The sequence below is a fragment of the Canis lupus genome, chromosome 21 (genome assembly GCF_003254725.2).
Source record: "Canis lupus dingo isolate Sandy chromosome 21, ASM325472v2, whole genome shotgun sequence".
Classification (NCBI taxonomy): domain Eukaryota; kingdom Metazoa; phylum Chordata; class Mammalia; order Carnivora; family Canidae; genus Canis; species Canis lupus.
The window spans coordinates 43087638-43099637 of record NC_064263.1 but is presented as its reverse complement, the minus strand read 5'-3'; positions in this window follow the sequence as shown (position 1 = coordinate 43099637).

Here is a 12000-nt window from a genome sequence, read left to right as displayed (position 1 = left end):
AATTGGTTTGCACCGAGTCTAAGTCCCTTGGCTCCAGCAAGCGCTGATCTCGTAGCCCTGGGCCTGGCTGTCGCCCGAGGACGGTGCCCAGGATCGCCGTCAGGACAGCCCTCGGGTGGCCACAGCCTCAGAAACCTCCTGCCCACCTCGGGTGATGCGCAGAGAGCCAACACCCAGGGCTCCGACCTTCCTCCAAAACGCACAGCCCGCTTCCGAAAGGAGCACCCTAAAGGACCCTGCCCTCCCTCCACCCGCAGCTCCCTCTCCTTTTAAAAGAACAAAAGCGACCACTCACCATGTCTGTCTGGCGCGGGCGACGGATGGAGCGGGCCGCGAGTGAACCCAGCCTTGGTGACACCGGGCTTGGCTCCGGCAGGCGGGTTCTATATCTCCTTGGGAGAGGCCAGGTTTGCGTCAGTGCAAAGCAAGGTGCCCTTCGGTTGACATTTTCTTGATAATACAAGTTTGATAAATCATTACCCCCCCCCCACCTTGGATTCCAGTTTTAAAGGGACAACGGCCGAGAGTCGGCCAGCCTGTCGTCCCTGCGGCGGGAGGGGGCTGCGTGTTCGGGGTGACTCATGTGGGTCTGATTACTAAACCGGAGCCGGCGGGAGGGGACGACAGAAGTTTGCCTCCTCCTAATTAAGGCAAACATGGGAGGGACACGTCCCACTGCACCCAAGGCGAGGCGCCGCCGCCAACAGAGCGGATTGGGCTGTGCGCTGGGAGAGGGGAAGGAATTAAATCACTGTCAAGCTTCCAGTCTTCCTCTCCTCTAGATCCCGCAGCTGCCTCTGCGACCTGCAGGCAGCGGGTTCCACAATATCACCCCGAGACCCAGGCCCTGCGATGGCCCGGGCTGCGCGGCCTTCATCCCGGAGGGTGTCCCCCGCCCCTGCACCTGCAGACTTCAGATCCTCACAGCCGTACCCTGCACACGACCAGTGTCCGAGGACGGTTAGCCAGCCCTCCCAGAAAACTGGGGGCTTTGCTTAGGAATCGAGGAATCGAGGTCTAATCTTTGGCTTCCTGGTTCATCTCTGTTCACACACACACACACACGCACACACATTCTGAGGACACTTACAACTGTGCTCTTATTTTTATGTTTAGGCTCCTCTGAAAACCCTTTCAAGAAATAAAGAAGAAATCATTTGCAGCAGTGCCCTCGTTGTTAGGTCACTTTCAAAGCCGCAGGGCAGCCGCTCTGTCGTCGCGGGCCTCCCAGCAGGGGCCCGGCACGGCCGGCGGGACGCGGGAGCGCAAGGCCCGAGGCCTGCGGGTGGCGGCCCCGAGCACCGCGGCAGGGCTGGGCGGCGGGACGGCCTGGGAGGACGGAGGTGCGGGGGCGCTGCGGGGCGGGGGGCGGCCCGAGATTGAACCCGGCTTTCCCGCGAGCACAGAGCGCTGGCTGCCCTCCGCGGGGAGGGACGCGGCGTTACCGAGGACGTGCGGTTTGGGGACTAAACGGGGATTCGTGATAACGCGCGTGTCCCCGCTCCGTTCGGGCTGGCCTCGGTCGGGGGGGCCCAGGCCTCCGCGGGGGGACCGAGGAAGGCAGGGCCGGGGGGAGGGTCCCCGCGCGGCAGGAGGTCGCCCTGGGCGCTGGGGGCCTCCGCTGCCTCGGCTCCCTCCGCCGCTCCCCGAGCGCCGCCAGCTGGGCCCCGGTGCGCTCGGGCGGCTGGAGCGGAGGCCCCCGACGCCGCGGGGTTCGGGCTGCTTGGGTGGAGGTCGGGGCTCGCGTTCATGGAGCGCTCAGCACCGACCCCCGTGCAGGGGCTTCCCGCGGGCTCCGGGCTGGCTCGGGAACAACAGCTCTGCGGACCTCCCAGGTCTCTGCGCCAGAAGCTCCCGGCCCCGAGGTGCAGACGTGCTTTGGAGCCCCGGGAAGGCCCGCAGCCCCCCACAAGGACCCGCGGGGGCGTCGCGGGGTCCCCGAGGCCGCTCCGCGGGAAGCAGGACACGGAGGGCGCGGGAGGGCTCACGGGGCGGCGGGGCCCCAAGCCCGGGGGGGGCGGAGGGGGAGGCCGAGGGAGCCCAGCGCGCTTCTTCCGAGACGCGCCCCAGCTTCCGAGAAGCCGCAGCGGGCGCGGGAGGGCAAGGCCGGGCTGACGGCCCCCGCCTCGGGCCCCCCCCCCCCCCGCGGCCCCGGACACGCGCGCACCAAGGCCCGTCACGACTCGGAAACGGGGAGCGCCCACGGACACCCCGACGTTCCGGGGCGCGCTGACGTGGCGGGACGGGGGGCCCCGCCCGAGGGCGCGCTGGGGTCCCCGCGGGGCGCGGCTGCCGCGTCAGGCCCCGGGGAGGGCGGGGGGCGCGCAGGGAGGGCTGCGGGGCGGGGGCGCGCGGTGGAGGCGCTGCAGGGGCTCCCCCCAGCCCCCACCCCCCACGGTCTCGAGGTTCTAGCAGGAAGGGGCTGCGCTGCGAGGGGTAGGGGTAGGGGTAGGGGGAGACCCTGGGGGCGGGGGCGCGCGGTGGAGGCGCTGCAGGGCCCCCTCCCCGCCCCGCCTGCAGCCCCGAGGGTCTAGCAGGAAGGGGCTGCGCTGCGAGGGGAGGGGGGCCCGGGGGTGGAGACCCCGGGGGCGGGGCCCGAGCACGCGGAGCCGACCCCCCTCGCCCCCGCCGCCGCGCCTGCTCCGAGTGATAATCCCGCCCGCGCGGCGGCCGAGACGCGCCGACGTCCGCATCCATCACCGCGCGGCCCCTCGGTCGGAGGAGCCGGTCACTGTGGCCTTAATTACTTTGTCAGAGATGAAAAATAGTAATTGATTTCGCCCTCGATCACGTTGCCCCCGCTCCTTGCAGATAAGCAAATAAATAGCTTTAAAAAAAGAGAGAGAGAGAGAGAGAGAGAGAGCCCCGTCTATCTGGCATTTGCGGGGCGCGGGAGTGGGGGTGGCGTCCGCGGAAGAAGATCCGCCCCGCGGGGTCCGCGCCACGACGCGGGGCCACCCTGAACCTCCGGGAGGCCGCGCCGGGGCGGATGGTGCAGGGGGGGGGGTGCAGGGGGCGAGGCCGCGAGCACAGGCGCCTGCTCCTCCGAGGCAGCGGCCGCCCCTCCCGACCGCGGGCGAGGAAGCCCGAGCGAGAAGCGTGTGCGCGCGGTCTCCAGCCCCGAACGCCCTGCGCCCCTGCGCGGCGGCCCCCGGGTGCACTCACAAGCCAGGTGAGAGCCCGGGTCGGTGCCACCTGCCCGCGACGGCCCAGTGGGGCTGCGGTGCGGCCCTGCGCTAGGACTGCGGCGCCTGCGGCCTGGGGTGCAGGCCCCACCTGCGAGCAGAGGAGGAGGAGGCTGCATCCCACCTCGGGGGTGCTGGGGGCACGACCGCGGGCCCGGGGACTGCGGAGACGGTCAGCGGCCTGCTTGGCTGTCCATAAGCAACTGTTCTTCTTCATTCTCGGGAAGATCATGGTTGAAGCCCCCCCGCCCCCCGCTTTAGCAGATAGAACCGTTGCTTCTCCCGGGTTCCAAACGGGAAGCTGTGCGCACAGGGGAAAGCCCACTCATGTTGCAACAGCTTCCCTCCTCATTCGGGGGTCTGGTTGCACAGTAATCAAGTGTTTATCTTCATTAACAGAAAAGTGGGAGCATCCTGTAAAATGGAGCACCCAGACACAGAGGCATTTTGCACAGGGAAGTCTCGTGCAAAATGACAGAAGGTAGGGGCTGTGTGATGTGCGGTTTTCCCCTGGACCTCAGGTGTCAGGGAGAACCGACTAATCACGGACAGCTTCCCCCACCAAGGAATTTCAGTAGAGACGGAAGCTGGGAATCGGTGGCTCAGCTAAGGGACTCGTCGGTGCGCAAAACGTAGGTCCCAAATCCTGAGACTCAGACAGGACGCTCGGTCCTGAGTCAGCAAGAGTGAGGATTCTCACTTCACTGCAGCAAAACCCAGGGCAGTGGGCGCAGGCGCGCAGGGGGTGCAGGCGCAGACGCAGACAAGTTTAGAACAAGCTGCAGAGGACATTCAAGGTCATCCATAGTCATCCTTAGTCCCGCACGGCTCCGGTGGGAAAGCAGAGGTCGAGGGAGGAAAAGTCACTGCTCAAGGTTACTTGCAAATTAGAAACAAAGTCTAGTAGCATCTATTCTTTTAAAGGGAGAGACAAAGAAAAGGGTCGTGCTGTCTTTTGATCCCGCAATCTCACTCTGAGGAACCTACCCCAAGGAACAAGGGCTCAGGGCAAGGATGTTTATCATAGCCTGGTTGATAAGTGAAAGTGATAAGGGGAAAAATATCCACATTAGATCACTGGTATAGCTAAAAGATGGAAGGAGTTCGACTGTTAGAAAGCATGATTTAGAGTCACACAATTAGCCCAGACAGATTTTCCTGAAGTATTGTGGGAGAAAAGCAAGATGCATTGAAAGGTGAATGATATGACCCCATTGTGTGTGTGTGTGTGTGTGTGTGTGTGTGTGTGTGTGACAGAGAGAGAGAGAGAATGAGAGAGAGAGAAAGAGAGAGATCCAGTACAACATGGAAGCATACACACTGGCGGACAGTGTGCTTTAGGGTGGTGGAGTGGGGAAGAGAGAGAGGAGAAGAGGAAAAAAAAAAAACAGGAAAAAGAGGGGAAAGGCCATCCTTAAAAAATGGTTGTTAATTGTCATATTTATCAATTTATGTAAGAAAATGTATAAGCATTTTTTTAAAAAATTCAGCCCTAGACCCTACTACTTTAATTAATGAGGATATTCACCAAACAGTCTATTTCTATTAGAAAGTGTTCAGCCTCCATCTATTTTATTGTCTTCCTCTGAGGAGCAGAGCTCAGAAAAAATGAGTTCAGTTAATTAAGGACCCCGAGCCACTAATATTTGGCTAGTCTTCCTTTTAAAGTCCTGGCATTTCTATCTCCCAGCTCTGCTGGGCTGGAACCGTTACAGGACATGGTTTTGGAAAACATGATGATGATCTGAGCCTCCCGCCCCCATCCTTGTATACGTTAAACTATAAAAGACACTAAACTAAAGACACTAAAATGACACTAAACTAAAATTTTCCAATTTCTAAGTCTTCCATAATGACAATACCGGTGCCTTCTGGTAAACAACACATTCACTTCCTTCCTCTGCTCCTTTTCCTCATCATTCTTCCGGTTATCCTGCTTTACTAGTTGCGTATGTTTGGTTCCCTAATTAATATTCTTCCAAGTTCAAGTCTTCTCTGTGTTATCCATCTGCTCAAATTTGCCACACCCTAAAATGGGAGATACCAGCCTTGTAACAGAAGTCACGTCTCAAATACATTCATTATTGGAAATAAGAAATTTCTAATATATGAAGTACAAGAAAATCACTGTTTTATGTCTACAGTGTTAGCAAAGAAGAGTCTCTTTTTTTCTCTGGAATGTTCCTTTTTCCCCTGGTTTTCTGTTGCTGTCCTAGTTAGTGAGATTAAAAAAAAAAAAATTGAGTTCAAAGTCATGCAAACCTAGCAGGAATTCCTACAAGTAGAGCGGAACAGATGTTGGGAAGAATCACTATAAAAGCAGTTGGTGGAGTTAACCAAGGCTATTGAGTCGATTCTGAACAAGGGTCAGAAAGGCACAGTGGTGAAGACAATGGTCCAGGATGTGGGACTTGGAAAATTCAAGCCTCTTTATACCAGTAGGCAACACAGATGAGTTTCAGGACCTTACGATTTTGTCACTTTGGCGTCACCCTTGTAAATTGGGCCTAAGGGGCCATGGACATTGGCACCAAATTTGGGACCGTTGGTTCTAGTAATCTGCAGCTCCCAATACAGGACAACACGTATCAGACAATGGCCAGCTCCGTCTACGCTCTTTGAAAGACAGCTCAGAGTTCATTTATCATGATGGTAGCTGTCTCCTGGGATACCACCATTAGAGCTTGGAAATGATCCATGAAATCTCCGAACATAGACTCTTAAGGTCTGCGTTCTAGTCCAGAGTGTTTCTATTTCCAGTCTCAAGGTTTCCCAGGTGGAGATAACCTGATATATTTGCATAAGTTGATCTCTTTATGGTAATTTAAAATTAGAAGTCAAGAGTTTGAGTCCAAGTTCAGCCACTTAACTAGCTGTGTGTTCTTCGGTGGTTACTTACCCTGTGAGCCTTGCTTTCCTTCCCAGTAAAATGGTGATTAAATGAGATAAAGTATCTGAAAGCTTCTAGAATAGCGGTCAGCTTAGACAAAGAGCTCCTTCCTCCTTGAGACACCAGGTTTTCGTGGGCTTGAAAGTGATGCTGTTCCCCTAGACAAGTAACAAAATGACTCCTTTCTGTGGATCTAATATTACTGGATTATTATCTAGGTTTTACTCTCCTTATTTTCTTGATGGGACATGATCTTTGCCTGGTGCCACTTTGTTTTGTTTTCCTGTTCTCTTTCTTTCTTAAAAGTTCCGGACCCAGTTATGTCTATGCCTCTGCATCTGCAGTATCCTTTGCCCAAAATGCTCTTCTCTGCAGGGTGAATTCCTAGCTATACCTGAGGATCCATTGCCCAAAATGTATCTCCTCTCAAGAGGCTTTTAATGAACAGAGTTAGTATCTCCATCCTGTGTGTTTCTCTAGCACTAGTGCATTCTAATTATTTCCACGTGTGCCTTTGGTTCTACAGGACCACTAGTCACCTGTGGCTACTTATGTTTAAATTAAAATTAAGTGTAAATTAAATTAAATTAAGTGTAAAATTCCATTCTTCAGTCACACTAACTACATTCTTAGTACCCCGTAGCTACTTGCACTGGACAGTGCAGGGAACATTTCCGCCATTGCAGAAAATTCTATTAGTGTTATTCTAAATTGTGAACACATCAAAGGCAGAAGAGCTTAGTTTTTTAAAAGCCTCTGTATTTCTACTTGTACTGACGACACACACTAGGCACTTAGTATTTTTGAATAAGTGTATTAAAAATCATAGAACGGCCTCCTGATTTCTTATTTGTCCCTTTACTGCCTTCTCTAAAACATATTGTTTTGTATTTTTATTAGTTTTAATTTTTGTTTTTCTCTACAGTTAATACATGTCCATTACAGAAAATTCGGAAGAGCTCTAAGAACATAAAAATATACATTCCCATGGCCCCAAAATATTAACATTTTGCTGGAAGACTTTCTGGACTTTCATGTGTAGGAAGATGGTTTTTGTTTTTATAAAATTGAGATAATGCTGTTTATAGTCTTTGTGATCTGCTTTTTTTTAAACTCATAATATAGCTGATATTAGTTCTGCTGCTATTGCCATAAAAATCTACATTGTCATTTTTAATTATTTTTAATTGCTACACAGATTTCATAGTATACCACAATTTAACTAATAAACAATTATTTCACATTTGGAATGGATAATATAGATAGATGCTAGATAGAGAGAGAGAGAGAGAATATATATCCAATATATATATATATATATTATCCTATCTATATCTATATCTATGTATAGAGAGAGGGGAGAAAGGTGAGGGGTGGAGGAAAAGGGGGTGAGAGAGAATATCTTAAGCAAACTCCATGCCCAGCTCAGAGATTGATTCAATCCCACAACCCTGAGATCATGAGCCACCCAGGTGCCCCTCTAATATTTATCATAAATTATACATAAATTGCCATTTAAAGGAATTGCATATTTTGTATCATAAATTATACATAAATTGCCATTTAAAGGAATTGCATATTTTTGAAAATTGGATCTATGTTATCTGGACCGGTTTTTTTTTGAAGTCTGCTTCAAGACATGGACATGGAGCTGTCTATGAAGGTGTACCCAAGGGGAGGTGGGCAGGGGAATGGGGTGACTGGGTGACGAGCACTGAGGGGGGCACTTGACAGGATGAGCACTGGGTGTTATACTGTATGTTGGCAAATCAAACTCCAATAAAAAATATACAAAAAAATAAGATTAAATATCACAACATGGGGAAAAAAAAAGAAAAGAAAAAAGATGTACCTAAGCTCTGAGCAGTGGGTGACTGGGCTCTGTGTTTTGTTTCAATTAGTCTTCCCAGTGAGGCCCACCAATCTGTGTATACCTCTGGCTATAAGAAAGCCGTGGGAAAAAAAAAAGCCATAGTATGTTTCCATAAAGATTAAATCAGCTCTCTCTGTAGCATATTTTTTAAGTGGAAAGAATATTACTCAGTAACTACAAATATTTGTAACTGTCAGCATGCACAATATCCAAATTTTACAACTATTAGGACCGAAGACGTAAGCCCATCTGTTTATACAGGATTTAATTAAACAGTTGTGAGAAATAATGCAAACATTATTAAAATGTGCAGGATTTGTGAACGCTTCCTCTGCAGTGGAAATGCCTGATTCAGGGCTCTCTCTGGTTTTTACAGATTATATGGATGATGGCATGTTTTTCCAAGTCATTAACTTGGGCTCAGCTTTGGGGCCAAATGAGAAGCTACATCCAAACCATTCTAAGAGTCCGGGTGATTGGTGGAGCTGACAAAGGAAAGACCCTCTGTCATTCACCACTGTGGGAGCATTTGGGGAGTGTGATTGCCTACGACAACTCATGGTTCAGTGATTCCATTGTTTCATGAAGGCCTGGTTTCACTGATACTAAGAGAAAAAGGTGGCTTGTGCCCTCACATGGGTTATTCAAGGTGACACTCTCAAAGACATTTCCAATAGTTTTTTTTTTTCCTTTAGAAATTTATTCTATCATTTGGGGCATTAAGATGTTTTTGTATTGCATTATAGAAAAATATAAGCAGAAAGAAGAAAATAAACATTATCCCACCATGACTCTTTTGTTTGCAAGGGACAAAAACCAACTCAAAACTATCTGAAGCTCAAGGTACCAAGTCATGGTTATGTGAAGGTCAAAATGGAGCTGACTTCAAGGTGGGCTGGATCCCAGGCTGCCTATAGCATCAGGGTCCCCTCTCTGAGTTTTGGACCCTATTAGTTCATCTGTCACATGTTTTCAGACTCACCCAGAGTTCTATGTACCCATGTTCATAGACTATCATCCAAGGGGAAAGAGATAGCTACATCTCTACCTTAGTTTGGGAAGGACTATAAAAGGCCAAGCCCTGAGACAAGGCCTTTGATGTAGGCAGATTATGTGGGAGGGGGTCCCAGCTGAGGGAGCAAGGAAAGTGAGACAGGGATGGGACATGAGTCAGTAAAGAGAGTGCTAATAAGTGAGTTACCACTATAGGTGACTGTAGTTTAGGCCCCCTGGAGTCCCTCTGAGGCACCATGTGGAACACATGTCAGATTCCTCCCCCAGGAGACAAGGAAGGTATGAGGTGATTTGTCACAGACTCTCATCCTTTCCTGGCTGAGGATTGTTCCCGAGGGTGTTAATCCCCAGACCTTGTGGGCATTCTGCACTTGAGCTGGGCAAGTTTCCATAGCACTTGGAAAACCTTTCACATTTGTCAAGTGGAGATGAATGTAAATAAATCTTGCCCAACTCTCAAAGCTGAGGTGAAGATCAAATAAGATAATAGAACGGTGAGAGCTAAGTAAACTGCAAAATACCATGCAGATCTTGAATCTCTATTATTTCACGCTCATGGGCCTGAGGCCCATAGATCTGTTCTGAATCACACAGGTGTCCATGCATGTATGCATGTTGCAGGACAACGGTGTTTCTTGAAGAGGAGCTATGATCGAGAAGGTCACTTACCAAAGACAGGACCACTGATAGACCTAGAATGAGAAAAGGATCCCATGAGCCAGACGTGGCAATCTGCTGGCTATATCCCCCACTATTTTACAATTATCCATAGTAATTGAGTTTAGCTGGGCACACAGCAGTCCAGTTGAAGATGACATATCTATATCTTCCTTACAGCTCAGTGAGCCCTTGTCACTAAGTTCTGGCCAATGGGGTATGAGCAAACCCCAGGGTTGCCCTCAGGATTTTGCCTTAAAAATCTTAAGTATATACTCCCCCTTCCTGTTGGCTGAGAGATGACGAGAGCTGCAATCACTACCTTGGACCTACAAGTAAGAGCCACATGTTAAGAGTGGCTGGGCTGCCTACCATGCCTTGGCTCTGCCATAAAACACAAATAAATTTATCTAGTTTAAGCTGCTGTCCTTTGGGATTTCTTTGTTATGGAAACAATACTTTTACCCTAACTAACACAGTGCACATTCCATATGTGAAACCAGGTCTGCCCCAGGTGGGCACAAGAGTCTTCTGTCAAATTGAGGCCATGTCCATGCACCAGACTATGGGATGACCTGCCACTCTGGTTGATTGGGAGACCCGTGGGCCATTTTCCTAAAAGGCCATTTTCTGTCAGGCTGGCCTGCCAAGGTCACTTGTAAGAGGCAAGCAGCATGGGTATCAGATTGAGGGTAGAGCGTGAGTCACCAGCCCTACACTAGTATCCTGTACTGCTCGTAAGCTGGCTCCCCCTCATTAGCTGGACCCCACTCATGATGAGGCCTTTACACGCCTGCTAGGATCTGGACACTGAGTGTGGTACTTCACATCCCTAGCCTTAAGGTGGGTGGTATTTTCGGGCCAAGAACAGTCTCGGAGGTTGAGTGTGTTCCATGAGGTAACACAGAACCCAGGTGTCAAGGCAGATTGGTATCAATCTACAGCCTGTGCTTCTTCTACTACATGCACTGCCTTCAAATAAACTGCCTACTTCCAAGTATGGTTTTGGTTGCTTGTGTAAAGCTGGCATCTGCCTACTGAGAGGACAATCTTAGGATAACCCAGGATAATCTCACCATCTCAAAATTCTAACCTTATCACATCCGCAAAGACATTTTTCCTCCATATAGGATAACATTCATAGGTTCCAGGAATTATGACATGGCTATCTTGTTTGGGTGGGAGCATTTTTCAGCCTGCTGTTATCTGCCCTCTGGCCCCCAAAGACTCATGTCTGTCTCACATGCATCATAAAGTCACGCCACCGCAGCATTTCCCCAAATTTCAACCCATTAAACCATCCACTCAAATCCAAAATCTCATCTAAATATCATCTGGTCAGAAGTCCCCAATCTCATCATTTAAATTGTCTACTACACCAAGTATGGGTGAGACTCTGTATGATCCATTATCCTAAAGCAAAATTTTTCTCCATCTGTGAACTTGGAAAACCGAAAGCAAGTTATTTATTTCCCAAATACGATGGTGGGGCAGGCAGTTACAGACATTCCCATTCCTAAAGGGAGAAGATGGAAGGAAGACAGAGGCCAACCTTGCCAAATTTCAAAACTCATCAGTGAAAATTCCAATAGGTTTCAAGGGCTGGGAACAATCCTCCGTGGCTGGAGGCCCTGCCCTGCGGGCCCATGAGTTGAGGCACGTGCAATTATTATGTTCACTTTCCAGATGAGCAAAAAAGGAGGCACACTGAGGTAAGCACCTGCACAAGATCATATAGCTGGTGAGAGGCTGAGCGGGGTGATGTTCTCTCAGGCTGACTGCGGGGACTCCGTCTACAGAGGTTCTCTGGGTTTATGAAGGGTCCTAGAAAGCTATGGGGACTTTTGCTGTTGCAAATTAAAAATACCATTGTCTTTAAAAGTACTTCTCTTTTTGGCATGCCTGGGTAGCTCAGCGGTGGAGCGCCTGCCTTCAGCCCGGGGCGTGATCCCAGGGTCCCGGGATGGAGTCCCATGTCGGGTTCCCTGCAGGGGCCCTGCTTCTCCCTCTGCCTGTGTCTCTGCCTCTCTCTCTGTGTCTCTCATGAATAAATTAATAAAATCTTTTTTAAAAAACTTCTCTTTTTAAAATATTTATTTATTTATTTATTCATTCATTTATTTGAGAGACAGCATGCATGTGCATGGGGGAGGGCTTAGAGAGAAAGGGAGAATCTTTTTTTTCTTTTCTTTTTTATTTTTATTTACTCATTCATGAGAGACACACACACACAGAGAGAGGCAAAGTCACAGGCAGAGGGAGAAGCAGGCTCCACGCAGGGAGCCCGACGTGGGACTCCATCCCGGGACCCCGGGATCACACCCTGGGCTGAAGGCATCGCTAAACCGCTGAGCCACCCGGGCTGCCTGGAGAGAGAGAAT